The sequence below is a fragment of the Arachis duranensis genome, chromosome 9 (genome assembly GCF_000817695.3).
Source record: "Arachis duranensis cultivar V14167 chromosome 9, aradu.V14167.gnm2.J7QH, whole genome shotgun sequence".
Classification (NCBI taxonomy): Eukaryota; Viridiplantae; Streptophyta; class Magnoliopsida; order Fabales; family Fabaceae; genus Arachis; species Arachis duranensis.
The window spans coordinates 25,402,874-25,418,476 of NC_029780.3; the positions used below are offsets into that span (position 1 = coordinate 25,402,874).

The 15,603-nt window shown below is 35.6% G+C and overlaps 1 non-coding gene across 1 annotated transcript; it reads left to right on the forward strand.

The window, feature by feature from the left end:
* Positions 1-12,334: 12,334 nt before the first annotated feature.
* Positions 12,335-12,442, forward strand: LOC127741890 (small nucleolar RNA R71). Its single transcript, XR_008003079.1, has one exon. It is a non-coding gene; the product is annotated as a small nucleolar RNA R71 (small nucleolar RNA).
* The last annotated feature ends 3,161 nt before the right edge of the window (positions 12,443-15,603 follow it).

A 15,603-nucleotide genomic window follows, 5' to 3' on the forward strand; every position in this document is an offset into this window, starting at 1 on the left:
GATAAACTGTAAAAATGGGGTTTGTCACATTTGAGATCAACAAAAAAACAAAAAAAATAACAACAAAGATTCCTCAAGATACTGACAAACCTACTTGTTCATTATGTTCAATTTTTTCCTTCGCATTTCTACTAGTTCGGTTTAAGGTTTAGTGGATCGAGTTCATTCATTTAGTAGATCGAGTTTCTTTGATTCAATTTTTTCTTGTTTTTCTATGTGACTAGGGCATCGAATGAAACTGTAGTAGTTGTGCTGCATTTTAATTGAGGTTCATATGGTTTCGTTTCATTATGTAATTTCAGTTCATTAAGTAATGTTGGTTCATTTCTTAGTTTAATTGAGGTTTATTTGGTTTCGTTTCACTTAAATTTGCTAAACTTGTTCATGTGTGCTTATTTAGTTAGTTATAGTTCTGATATTTGTCAACTGTATACACTTGAATAATTTATAATAAGATGCAATTTTTCTTATAATATATGTGTTGGTTGTTATTTTCTTATCTCTCATTAGTCATTACTCTAATCATATTTTGTCAAAGGATATGTTTAGTACTTGGTAACTATTTTTGTTCTCTTTTCTAATGAATGTTAGGATATAAAACTTTTTTTTTTCGCTGTAACATTTTACTAACATTTTTATTGGTTTGATAAATCGATTCATTTTAAGGAAAATAATGTCATGTGTCAAATTTTTTGCTAGGAGTTTTCATTTTTTTTTTGGTAAGGTTTTTCTTTGTTCACGAAAACTGTGTTGTTAGCTATATGAAGTAGTTCTTTACTCTAATGGTTTGAGGATTTTCATACCAAAAAGTGTTGTTTGGATATTTTCAATCGAATTTACTAATAGTTACTAATTATGTGAGTATATTTTAGTGAAAGCTTTGGGATCATTTTAATATTCATGGTCAATTAAGTACTATACCTTTTTGTGATGGCATTATTGAACTTTATTTTTTTACTGTAGTCTTGTTATGTTTTATATAATGGTAGAGAAGCATGATTTGTGTACAATGCACAATTCTTGTCAAGTGATATGTTTAGTATTTGGTAACTATTTTTGTTCTCTTTTTTAATGAATATTAGGATATAAAGCTTTTTTTTTTCATTGTAACATTTTGCTAACATCTTGGTTCTGATTTTCTCTGGTGCCACCATTAAATAATTTGGTTCATTCTAAGTTTATTTGAGGTTCATTTGGATCCATAAATAAATTTGATTTTTTTGTTGATAATTAAGTCTTTTTGACTGCTTGTTCAAATCTGAACTAATTTCGGTTTATTTGTAAATTAACTGAGGTTCACTTGATGCTGCTATTAAGTATTGACCAAAATTTTTATTCCTTACAGTCAAAATGACAAAGACCATCTCAAAAAAGGAGAAGACACTTTACGATGTAAGCATATACACATTAAATCAACTATATTTTTATATTATAAATATATCATGACATAATTTTTCCAATTTTTGCAGAAAACTCACGATTTGAAATGCTCAACGAGACCGATAGCTGATGTATTCGCCAATACGAGTGATCGACAGAAAGCTGTCGTCGAGGAAATGGGATTTAGTGTACTGAGACATATCCCATCATTGAATGTCTCACACGGAATTGATACTTTCCTTTGACTCTATAAAAGATTCTTGGATACACGCTATGAGAAAATCTACATAACCCCTGCCAAGATAAGAGATGAACTGGCCTAAATTTAAGCAGGTAAAAAAAGGCTTTTCTACTATATTCTATCAATAAAGTTTTGCTGTTATTTTTATATTAAACTATTTCAGCACTAGTGCTATTGTAGGGGCTAATTTTCTTGAAAAGGTTGTGTACAACAAACTGAATAAGGAGCAGAAGTAAATTGTTGATAGTTTCAAAGGTCCTACTTTGGTGTCTTTGACAAAATCTGTGCTAGAGATGACTGTTGAAGGGGAGGAAAACCTTTGAAATTCAAGAAGAAATTCATCCTCTTTATTCAGAAATACTTTTTGTTGCCGACAATAATAAGCAAGTCTCCTCAATCCATATGCCAGCTGTCATTCATGTGGACACAATTCGAGAATAAAATTGGGCGTCTCACGTACTCAGCTTCCTGATCAAGGGGATCAAAACCCAAAAAGTAGGAGAGAAATTTTCAGTTGATGGCTGCGTCTTTGTATTGATGATCATCTATTTTCATGAATCGATGTTTGCTGACGCAGCAACAGATGATACTCCCAGGCTACCATGGGTGGCATACTAGACACAGAAGAGGCTGATCAACAGGATTTCCTGAGGCAAAGAATGAAATGGCAACTAAAAAAATCATTCCCCTTAAAATTTTGGTTCAGTTATTTCTAAATTATTGCACTAACCAAATAAGTTTCTGTTTTAGGGCCTCGTAAAAAGAGCAGAGTTGATGGGGGAAGAGAAAGAAGAAAAGAAGGAAAAAGCGAAAGAAAAAAAAAGAAAGAAAAAAAGAAGAAAGAAAAAAACATGTCATCTTGCATTCGTCTTTAGAAGAAGAAACTGATTCTGAATATAAGTATATTTCTCACCATGACTTTTCAGAAACTATCTATTTATTTAAAGTTATCTATTATTATTTTAACAAAAATTTTTGTATCTATTGCAGAAAAGAAGAAGAAATACAGAAAACACCCCTAAAGAAACGAAAATAACCACAAAGAATGGCAAAAAAAAAAACAAAAAAGGAAGGTTGTTCAAGTGGATTCATTTTCGGAAATCAAAACTAAATTCGAAGATGAGTAAGATTTAGAAATTATTATTTTATTATTTTATTGTTATAAATATATATTCTACTTTTATTTTAATAAATACTGATGATCTACTCTGATAAAAAATTATTTCTTGTTTCTATGTTTGTTTTTGAACATGGATTATTTGTTGCAATCATTTAAAAATTTTAGTTCTTTTTTTTTTGAATTAAGGTTCATCCTAATTTTAAATAAAAAATTTTTGTAAGAAGTGTCAGAAAGGAAGAAATAGAGGAGATAACTAAAAAAAAGAAAAGAAATAGAAAAAAGAATAAAGACATAAATGACAGTCCTACAAAAACAAAAGTTGCTCAGGCTGAAACACAAAGAAATGACTGTGACTCGACAGACGGCAGCCATGATTCATCACATACGTAAGATTCAGTTTCTTATATAAGGTTCTTTTTATTTTTTTGCTAAGTTTTCTAAAAGCCTGATGTAATTTTTTGGTTTTACTAAATAATATTTATTTTTTGCTTAGACTGCCAGTTGTAAATTTGGGCAGGGAAAATAAACCTGTGTTTAAAACACAGGCAAGCTTGGAAGGGTCTGTAAACGTACCAAACAATACCATATAATTTCTCTTAACATTTATTTACTTCTTCTGCTTTTAATTAGAATATCATAGTTGATAATTTTAATTTTGTATCTTTTTTATTAGAAAAAATAATATGTAAATTTAGGTATGAAAAAAATGGCATGAAAAAAAAAGAAAAAACTGAATTTACAACCTACAACTATGTAAGTTTACATACTTACATTGTTCTGTTAAATTTAGGTAATAATATTTTTTTAATTATTGACACGGAATTTTATTTACTATGAGTAGCCCAACAACTAATCACGAAGAACAAATTCTTATAGTTGGAAAAAAAGTTAGTCTCAACCTCTGGATATGTGAGTTTTTCAATTTACTTTCCTATTCTAATAAATATGCATATTTCATTTAGTGCAAATTTCTAATTTACTTTACTACATGTTAACTCCTTTCTTGTTTACCTTTATTAGAGTTTCCATTGCAATTGCTCTTCCAAGTTCTGTTGAGGAATAGCTTAAAGAAAAAAACCTTTGTAATCCCCGTTAAATTAGTAAATAATTAGTCAATAAATTAGATTTTAATAAAAAAATTAGAAATATGAATATTATATTAAATTAGGATAGAGCTCATCAAAACAAAAATTTAGACACTAATTTCAAAGAATTCGGTCCAAGATTGGACCGAATGGACCGGACCCAAATCGAGCCCGTGGGCCCAATTGGCCCAACACTTAAATGAACCGAGACTCTTCTTTCTCCCCACTTCAGCAAAGAGCTCGCTGAAAGCACAAACAGGGAGAGAAGAAAACCAAATTCCCTAACCCTTACGTTTCTTCAAATTATCGTATCTCCTCCATCCAAGCTCCGATCACTGCACCATTTGCAGCCACGCAACCATTGCGTCGAGCTCTACTATACTACCAGAACAATTTTATAGGTAAGCCACTTTATTACTCTCAGCCTCTCCTTTTCCCAATTTTCTAAAATTATGTAGTGGTATTGAATTTCTTTACTTTTTGATGTGTTAGGATCCAATTAGCTTGAGAAAAATGTTCACTCTTGCTTATACGAAACTTGGGTAAGGTGAGGATACCATAACTCTATCTAATTTCTGAATTTGTGCATTGGATATTGAGTTTGGGTGTATATGTGTTGTAAATTTGTATTAGGTGGTGTGTATGTAATTGGAACTTGAAATTGTGGACATTGGAGGCTTTGGATTGGTGCCAAGGCTTGGTGATTTTGGATAAGTAAGCTGTATGTGTGTCTTTGGTGTTTTGCTTTGATCAATACGTGGAAATCGGCTAAGGTATGGTTTAGGTTTTACGTATTTAATATATAATATTCTATGAAACCTTAGGCTAGAAGACCATAGGATAAGTTGGAATGATTATGTATGTTGGATGCTTAGCATTAATAACATTGGTTAGTAGTATAAATCATGTATGTGTTGGTAATATTGTTGATAAGTTGGTGGTAATGATTATATATGTATGTGTGGAAAAATAGTGGTGATTTTGTTGATGGAAATATGGAATTTAGGGTAAGAATTGGTAAAAATTGGAGTTTGATGAATTTGTAAGGTGATAAGTGGATAGTAGAGTTATTTGGAGATGTTATAATTGTGTTTGTACTAAATATATGCAATGGAAGTGGATATTGAAATTGGTTTAATGAAAATTGAGGTTTTTAAAGTTTAATGAAAATTGGTTTTTGGCTGGATTTCGGCGAGCTATAACCTGGCCTCCAGACCCCAAAATAGTTTCAAACTTATTTTGATAAAAAGTTGGGTTTGTGAAGTTTATGCCATTTGAAGAACGGATGAAAAACGATTTAAAATGATTAAGTTATGCACGTCTGAAGTTTTGGTTTGGAATAGGAAAATTCAGCACCTTTCTAACTTAATCAGATTTTTGGGAAAACGTACGCCCACACTTACACGTGGCATGGAATTTTTGACTGACCTCCTTATATTCGTACACGAGTAGTCCTATGCGTACACATAATGGGCCAGCATGCATGTCCATGCGTACACATGGCCCACGCACGCGCGTGACATGAGGTACATACCTACGCGTACGCATGATAAGGGGATGCGCGTGCGAGCTGCCTTTTTATACTCCCACGCATACACGTAAGCCACGCGTAAGCGTGGCCCCTATTCCAGCAAATATAATTTTCTGAGTTTTAAACCTAATTTTAAACTTCTAAACCTCTATTTTCACTCTTCCAATCATAAATAATAGTAATAAAGCTAATGAGGTGACAAACTGAATGTGTAATGCTATAAAAGATTATGTATAATATTTGGCTTAAGCATTCAAATGATCTGAGATACGAGATTTCTTGGGTAAAATACCGTGCCTTGCCACCACATGTGTTAGGTCAAAACTTTATACTCTATTGACCCTACGTCGTAAGGGTGATTGGGCATGTATAAATTCCTGGGAATGTGATAGGCAAAATTGTGATTTAAACTTTTTATAACTCGAACAATTCTTAGTAATGGCTCCAAGAACTTGGTGCACACTACTATGGTTCACTCACATTCTTCACAACTTTGCACAACTAACCAGCAAGTGCACTGGGTCGTCCAAGTAATAAACCTTACGCGAGTAAGGGTCGATCCCACGAAGATTGTTGGTATGAAGCAAGCTATGGTCATCTTGTAAATCTCAGTCAGGTAGATTATAATGGTTGTAGAGGTTTTCGAAAATAATAATAACGCATAAAATAAAAATAGAGATACTTATGTAAATCATTGGTGGGAATTTCAGATAAGTGTATGGAGATGCTTTGTCCCTATTGAATCTCTGCTTTTCTACTGCCTTTCTTCAATCCTTCTTACTCCTTTCCATGGTAAGCTGTATGTAGGGCATCACCATTGTCAATGGCTACTTCCCATCCTCTCAGTGAAAATGGTCCAAATGCTCTGTCACAGCACGGCTCATCATCTGTCGGTTCTCGATCATGTCGGAATAGAATCCATTGATTCTTTTGCGTCTGTCACCACGCCCAACAATCGCGAGTTTGAAGCTCATCACAGCAATTCAATCATTGAATCCTACTCAGAATACCACAGACAAGGTTTAGACTTTCTGGATTCTCAAGAGTGGCCGCCAAAGGGTTCTAGCTTATACCACAAAGATTCTGATTAAGGAATCCAAGAGATATTCACTCTAGCTTTCACTTGTAGAACGGAGGTGGTTGTCAGGCACGCGTTCATAGGGACGGGTGATGATGAGTGTCATGGATCATCACATCCATCAGGTTGAAGTACGAGTAATATCTTAGAATAGGAATAGGCTTGAATTGAATAAAAGATAGTAGTAATTGCATTAAAACTCGAGGTACAGCAGAGCTCCACACCTTAAACTATGGTGCGTAGAAATTCCACCGTTGAAAATACATAAGTGATGGTCCAGGCATGGCCGAGAGGCTAGCCCCAAAATGCGATCAAAGGATCAAAATACAATCCAGAGATGTGGTCAAGAGACTAACCCCCAGTACAATAGTAAAAAGTTCTATTTATACTAAACTAGCTACTAGGGTTTACAGAAATAAGTCTAAGTGCAAAAATCTACTTCCGGGGCCCACTTTGATGTGTGCTTGGGCTGAGCTTGAACTTTACACGTGCAGAGGCTTCTCTTGGAGTTAAACGCCAAGTTGTAACGTGTTTTTGGCGTTTAACTCTGGTTTGTGACGTGTTTCTGGCGTTTTACTCCAGAATGCAGCATGGAACTGGCGTTCGTCGTCTAAAATCAAATAAAGTATGAACTATTATATATTGCTGGAAAGCTCTGGATGTCTACTTTCTAGCACCATTGAGAGCGCGCCATTTGAAGTTTTGTAACTCCAGAAAATCCATTTCGAGTTCAGGGAGGTCAGAATCCAACAACATCAGCAGTCCTTTTTCAACCTGAATCAGATTTTTGCTCAGGTCCCTCAATTTCAGCCAGAAAATACCTGAAATCATAGAAAAAAACACAAGCTCATAGTAAAGTCCAAAATTGTGAATTTTGCAGAAAAACTAATGAAAACATCCCTAAAAGTAGCTAGATCCTACTAAAAACTACCTAAAATAATGCCAAAAAGCGTATAAATTATCCGCTCATCACAACACCAAACTTAAATTGTTGCTTGTCCCCAAGCAACTGAAAATCAAATAGAATAAAAAGAAGAGAATATACTATAAATCTCAAAATAGCAATGAATATTAGTCTTAATTAGATGAGCGGGACTTGTAGCTTTTTGCTTCTGAACAGTTTTGGCATCTCACTTTATCCTTTGAAATTTAGAAGGATTGGAATCTATAGGAACTCAGAGTTTAGATAGTGTTATTAATTCTCCTAGTTAAGTATGTTGATTCTTGAACACAGCTACTTTTATGAGTCTTAGCCGTGGCCCTAAGCACTTTGTTTTCCAGTATTACCACCGGATACATACATGCCACAGACATATGACTGGGTGAACCTTTTCAGATTGTGACTCAGCTTTGCTAAAGTCCCCAGTTAGAGGTGTCCAGAGCTTTTAAGCACACTCTTTTTGCTTTGGATCACGACTTTAACCACTCAATCTCAAGCTTTTTACTTGGACCTGCATGCCACAAGCACATGGTTAGGGACAGCTTGATTTAGCCGCTTAGGCCTGGATTTATTTCCTTGGGCCCTCCTATCCATTGATGCTCAAAGCCTTGGATCCTTTTTACCCTTGCCTTTTTGTTTTAAGGGCTATTGGCTTTTTCTGCTTGCTTTTTCTTTTTCTTTTATTATATTTTTTTCGCCACTTTCTTTTTTTTCTCTTTTTTTTCGCAAGCTTTGTTCTTCATTGCTTTTTCTTGCTTCAAGAATCAATTTTATGATTTTTCAGATTATCAATAACATTTCTCTTGTTCATCATTCTTTCAAGAGCCAACAATTTTAACATTCAAACTATAAGATAAAAAATATGCACTGTTCAAGCATTCATTCAAAAAACAAAAAGTATTGTCACCACATCAATATAATTAAAATAATTTCAAGGATGAATTCGAAACTCATGTACTTCTTGTTCTTTTGTATTAGAGCATTTTTCATTTAAGAGAGGTGAAGGATTCATGGAATTATTCATAACCTTAAGACATAGACACTAGACACTAATGATCATGTAGTAAAGACACAAACATAGATAAACATATAGCATAAAAACCGAAAAATAGAGAAATAAGAACAAGGAATGAGTCCACCTTAGTGATGGTGGCGTCTTCTTCTTGAAGGACCAATGATGTCCTTGAACTCTTCTATGTCTCTTCCTTGCCTTTGTTGCTCCTCCCTTATTGCTCTTTGATCTTCTCTCTTCCTTGCCTTTGTTGCTCCTCCCTTATTGCTCTTTGATCTTCTCTAATCTCATGGAGAATGATGGAGTGCTCTTGGTGTTCCACCCTTAATTGGTTCATATCATGACTCAATCCTTCTAGAGAAGTGTTGAGTTGTTCCCAATAGTTGTTTGGAGGAAAGTGCATCCCTTGAGGCATCTCAGGGATTTCTTGATGATGAGCTTCCTCATGCGTCTCTTAAGATCCATAGATGGCCTCTCTTGTTTGCTCCATCCTCTTCTTAGTAATGGGCTTGTCCTCTTCAATGAAGGTGTCTCCTTCTATGACAACTCCAGCTAAGTAGCATATATGGCAAATAAGATGAGGAAAAGCTTGCCTTGCCAAGGTGGAGGACTTTTCGGCTACTTTGTAGAGTTCTAGAGAGATGACTTCATGAACTTCTACTTCCTCTCCAATCATGATGCTATGGATCATGATGGCCCGATCCACAGTTACTTCGAATCGGTTGCTAGTGGGGATGATGGAGCGTTGGATGAATTCCAACCATCCTCTAGCCACAGGCCTGAGGTCCAGTCTTCTTAATTGAACCGGCTTGCCTTTTGAGTCTCTTTTCCATTGAGCTCCTTCCACACATATGTCCATAAGGACTTGGTCCAACCTTTGATCAAAGTTGACCCTTCTAGTGTAGGGGCGTGCATCTTCTTGCATTATAGGCAAGTTGAATGCCAACCTTACATTTTCTGGACTGAAATCTAAGTATTTTCCCCGAACCATTGTAAGATAATTCTTTGGGTTTGGGTTCATACTTTGATCATGGTTCCTGGTAATCCATGCATTGGCATAGAACTCTTGAACTATTAGGAACTTGACTTGTTGAATGGGGTTGGTCAGAACTTCCCAACCTCTTCTTTGGATCTCATGTCGGATCTCTGGATACTCATTTTTCTTAAGCATGAAAGGGACTTTAGGGATCACTTTCTTCTTGGCCACAACTTCATAGAAGTGGTCTTGATGGACCTTTGAGATGAATCTCTCCATCTCCCATGACTCGGAGGTGGAAGCTTTTGTCTTCCCTTTCCTTTTTCTAGAGGTTTCTCTGGCCTTAGGTGCCATAAGTGGTTATGAAAAAACAAAAAAGCTATGCTTTTACCACACCAAACTTAGAATATTGCTCGCCCTCGAGCAAAAGAATAAAGAATAGAAGAAGAAGAAGAAGATATGGGGGAGAGGGAGAGGGATGTGTATTCGGCCAAGGGGGGAGAGAGGGTTGTGTTGTATGAAAATGAAGAAGGATGGAGGGGTTTATATAGTGGAGGGAGAGGGTATTGTTTCGGCCATTTAGGGTGGGTTTGGGTGGGAAAGAGATTTTGAATTTTAAAGGTAGGTGGGGTTTATGGGGAAGAGTGAATGGATGTGAGTGGTGAAGAAGTGATGGGGAAGAGAGATTGAGGTGATTGGTGAAGGATTTTGGGGAAGAGTGTTATTGGATTGTTTGAAGAAGAGAGAAGGTGAGTTGAGGTAGGTAAGGAACCTGTGGGGTCCACAGATCCTGAGGTGTCAAGGATTTATCATCCATGCACCCATGGGGCGTGTAAAATTCCCTCTGCATGTAATCCTGACGTTCAACGCCAGATTGATGCTTGTTTCTGGCGTTCAACACCAATCTGCAGCATGTTTCTGGCATTAAACGCCAGTTCCATGCTTGTTTCTGGCGTTTAACACCAGCTTTCCTCAAGGTGCAATCCTGGCATTTGAACTCCAGACTGCTGCTTGTTTTTGGCGTTCAACGCCAGATTCATGTTCTGTTCTGGCGTTGAACGCCAGCCAGATGCTCTTTACTAGCGTTTAAATGCCAGTAAGCTCTTCCTCCAAGGTGTGCTGTTTCTTCTGCTATTTTTGATTCTGTTTTTAATTTTAGTAATTGTTTTGTGACTCCACATGATCATGAACCTAATAAGACATAAAAGAACAATAAAAAATATAGATAAATAAAAATTGGGTTGCCTCCCAATAAGTGCTTCTTTAATGTCAATAGCTTGACAGTGAGCTCTCATGGAGCTTCACCTATGTTCAGCTCCCAACACCAAACTTAGAGTTTGAATGTGGGGGTTCAACACCAAACTTAGAGTTTGGCCCCAATACCAAACTTAGAGTTTGATTGTGGGGGCTCTGTTTGACTCTGTATTGAGAGAAGCTTTTCATGCTTCTTCTCCATGGTTGTAGAGGAAGATCCTTGAGCTTTAAACACCAGGTAGTCCCTAATCAATTGAAGGACTAACTCTCCTCTGTCAACATCAATCACATCTCCTGTTGTGGCTAGGAAGGGTCTTCCAAGAATAATGGATTCATTCTCATCCTTCCCAGTGTCTAAGATTATGAAATCAGTAGGGATGTAAAGGCCTTTAACCTTTACCAACACGTCCTCTACCATTCCATAAGCTTGTCTTATTGACTTGTCTGCAATCTCTAATGAGAATGTGGCAGCTTGTACCTCAAAGATCCCTAGTTTTTCTATTACAGAGAGTGGCATAAGATTTATGCCTGACCCCAAGTCACACAAAGCCTTCTCAAAGGTAATGGTGCCTATGGTACAAGGTATTAAGAATTTACCAGGATCTTGTTTTTTTTGAGGTAAAGTTTGCTAAACCCATGTATCTAGTTTACTAATGAGCAAGGGAGGTGCGTCTTCCCAAGTCTCATTACCAAACAACTTGGCATTCAGCTTCATGATAGCTCCTAGATATTGAGCAACTTGCTCTTCAGTTACATCTTCATCCTCTTTAGAGGAAGAATAGTTTTCAGAGCTCATGAATGGCAGAAGGAGGTTTAAAAGAATCTCTATGGTCTCTATATGAGCCTCAGGTTCCTTTAGGTCCTCAATAGGGAACTCCTTCTTGTCTGGGAGATGCCCCATGAGGTCTTCCTAATTGGGATTCACGTCCTCCCATTCCTCTCTAGGTTCGTCCATTTTGATTATGTCAATGGCCTTGCACTCTCTTTTCGGATTCTCTTCAGTATTGCTTGGGAGAGTACTAGGAGGAGTTTCAGTGATTTTCTTACTCAGCTGGCCCACTTGTGCCTCCAAATTTATGATGGATGACCTTGTTTTACTTATGAAACTTAAAGTGGCCTTAGACAGATCAGAGACTATGTTTGCTAAGCTAGAGGAGCTCTGCTCAGAATGCTCTGTCTGTTGCTGAAAAGATGATGGAAAAGGCTTATTATTGCTGAGCCTGTTTCTTCCACCATTATTAAAGCCTTGTTGGGGCTTTTGTTGATCCTTCTATGGGAAGTTTGGATGATTTCTCCATGAAGAATTATAGGTGTTCCCATAGGGTTCACCCATGTAATTCACCTCTGCCATTGCAGGGTACTCAGGATCATAAGATTCTTCTTCAGAAGATGACTCTTTAGTACTGTTGGATGCATTTTGCCATCCATTCAGACTTTGAGAAATCATGTTGACTTGTTGAGTCAACATTTTGTTCTGAGCCAATATGACATTCAGAGCATCAATTTCAAGAACTCTCTTCCTCTGAGGCGTCCCATTACTCACAGAATTCCTCTCATAAGTGTACATGAATTGGTTATTTGCAACCATGTCAATGAGTTCTTGAGCTTCTGCAGGAATTTTCTTTAGGTGAATGGATCCACCTGCAGAATGGTCCAGTGACATCTTAGAGAACTCAGATAGACCATAACAGAATATATTCAAAATGGTCCACTCTGAAAGCATGTCAGAAGGACACCTTTTGGTCATCTGCTTGTATCTTTCCCAAGCTTCATAGAGGGATTCACCATCTTTTTGTTTGAAGGTCTAAACATCTACTCTAAGCTTGCTTAGCTTTTGAGGAGGAAAGAACTTAGCCAAGAAGGCTATGACCAGCTTATCCCAAGAGTCCAGGTTATCTTTAGGTTGTGAGTCCAACCATATTCTAGCTCTGTCTCTTACAGCAAAAGGGAAAAGCATGAGCCTGTAGACTTCAGGATATACTCCATTAGTCTTAATAGTCTCACAGATCTGTAAGAATTCAGTTAAAAACTGATAGGGATCTTCTGATGGAAGTCCATGAAACTTGCAGTTCTGTTGCATTAGAGCAACTAGTTGAGGTTTCAGCTCAAAATTGTTTGCTCCAATGGCAGAGATTGAGATGCTTCTTCCATCAAATTTGGAAGTAGGTGTAGTATAGTCACCAAGCATCCTCCTTGCGCTATTATTTTCGGCTACCATCTCCTCTTCCTTTTCGAAAATTTCTGTAAGGTTGTCTCTAGATTATTGTAATTTAGCTTCTCTTAGTTTCCTTTTCAGAGTCCTTTCAGGTTCAGGATCTGCTTCAACAAGAATGTCCTTGTCCTTGCTCCTGCTCATATGAAAAAGAAGGGAACAAAAAATAATAATAAGGATCCTCTTTACCACAGTAGAGAGATTCCTTTATGTTAGTAGAAGAAGAAAAGAATATAGGAAGGAAAAGAGGAAAATTCGAACTCAGAGAGGAAGAGGGGGTTCGAATTTTAACATGAAGATAAGTGTTAGTAAATGAATAAATAAATAGAAAGAGATGAGAGAGAAGAGTTTTCGAAAATTAACTAAAATAAAAGAAAAATATTAAAGTTAAAATTCGAAAATTGTTTTTGAAAAACAGTTAGTGATTTTCGAAAATTGAGAGAAGAAATAAAATTAAAATTAAAATTTGAAACAATTAGTTAATTAAAAAGAATATTTGAAAAAGGGAGAGGAGTTTTCCAAAATCAGAGAGATAAAATTAGTTAGGTGGTTTTGAAAAAGATAAGAAACAAACAAATAGTCAATTAGTTAGTTGAGAAAGATTTAAAAATCAATTTTGAAAAGATAAGAAGTTAGAAAAAATTTTTGAAATCAATTTTGAAAAAGATATAATTTGAAAAAGATATTTTGAAAAAGATATGATTGAAAAAGATATTTTGAAAAAAGATTTTATTTTTAAAATTAAAATTGATTACCTGACTAGCAAGAAACTAAAAGATATGACTCTAGAATTTAAAGATTGAACCTTTTTTAACAAGAAAGTAACAAACTTCAAATTTTTTAATCAATCACATTAATTGTTAGTAAAGTTTTCGAAATTTTGAAATAAAGATAAGAAAAAGATTGAAAATAAATTTTCAAATTTTCGAAAATCATGAAAGAAAAATGAAAAAGATTTGATTTTTGAAAAAGATTTTGAAAAGATGAGATTTTTAAAATTGAAAATTTGACTTGACTTATAAGAAATAGCTAAGTTTTAAAAATTTTTGACTAAGTCAACTCAAATTTTTGAAAATTATGAGCAAAATAAGAAAAAGATATTTTTTATTTTTAAATTTTTAATGAGGAGTGAGAAAAACACAAATATGACCCAAAACATGAAAATGCAAGATCAAAACACATAATGCATGCAAGAACACTATGAATGTCAAGATGAACACCAAGAACACTTTGAATGTCAAGATGAACATCAAGAACATATTTTTGAAAAATTTTCAAGAAAAGAAAAAACATGCAAGACACCAAACTTAGAAATCTTTAATGCTTAGACACTATGAATGCAAAAATACATATGAAAAACAACAAAAAACACAAAACAAGAAAAATTAGAGATCAAACAAGAAGACTTATCAAGAACAACTTGAAGATCATGAAGAACACATGCATGAATTTTTGAAAAATGCACAAATTTTAAAAACATGCAATTGACACCAAACTTAAAAATTGACACTAGATTTAAACAAGAAACACAAAATATTTTTGATTTTATGATTTTATAATTTTTTTTAAAACTATTTTTAGAAAAACGAAAAAGAGAAAAAAATTTTGAAAGATTTTTGAAAATTTTTTGAAAAGAAGATTACCTAATCTGAGCAACAAGATGAACCGTCAGTTGTCCAAACTCGAACAATCCCCGGCAACGGTGCCAAAAACTTGATAGGCAAAATTGTGTTTTACACTTTTTATAACTCAAACAATTCTTGGAAATGGCTCCAAGAACTTAGTGCACACTAATATGGTTCACTCACATTCTTCACAACTTCGCACAACTAACCAGCAAGTGCACTGGGTCGTCCAAGTAATAAACCTTACGTGAGTAAGGGTCGATCCCACGGAGATTGTTGGTATGAAGCAAGCTATGGTCATCTTGTATATCTCAGTCAGGCAGATTATAATGGTTGTAGAGGTTTTCGAAAATAATAATAACTAAAGCATAAAATAAAAGTAGAGATACTTGTGTAAATCATTGGTGGGGATTTCAGATAAGTGTATGGAGATGCTTTGTCCCTGTTGAATCTCTCCTTTCCTACTGCCTTTCTTCAATCCTTCTTACTCCTTTCCATGGCAAGCTATATGTAGGGCATCATCATTGTCAATGGCTACTTCCCATCCTCTCAGTGAAAATGTTCCAAATGCTATGTCACAGCACGACTAATCGTATGTCGGTTCTCGATCATGTCGGAATAGAATCCATTGATTCTTTTGCGTCTGTCACCACGCCCAACAATCGCGAATTTGAAGCTTATCACAGCCATTCAATCTTTGAATCCTACTCGGAATACCACAGACAAGGTTTAGACTTTTTGGATCCTCAAGAGTGGCCGCCAAAGGGTTCTAGCTTATACCACGAAGATTCTGATTAAGGAATCCAAGAGATATTCACTCTAGCTTTCGCTTGTAGAACGGAGGTGGTTGTCAGGCACGCGTTCATAGGGACGGGTGATGAGTGTCACGGATCATTACATCCATCAGGTTGAAGTACGAGTAATATCTTAGAATAGGAATAGGCTTGAATTGAATAAAAGATAGTAGTAATTGCATTAAAACTCGAGGTACAGCAGAGTTCCACACCTTAATCTATGGTGTGTAGAAACTCCACCGTTGAAAATACATAAGTGATGGTCCAAGCATGGCCGAGAGGCCAGCTTCCAAAACGCGATCAAAGGATCAAAATACAATCCAGAGATGTGATCAAGAGACTAACCCCCAGTACA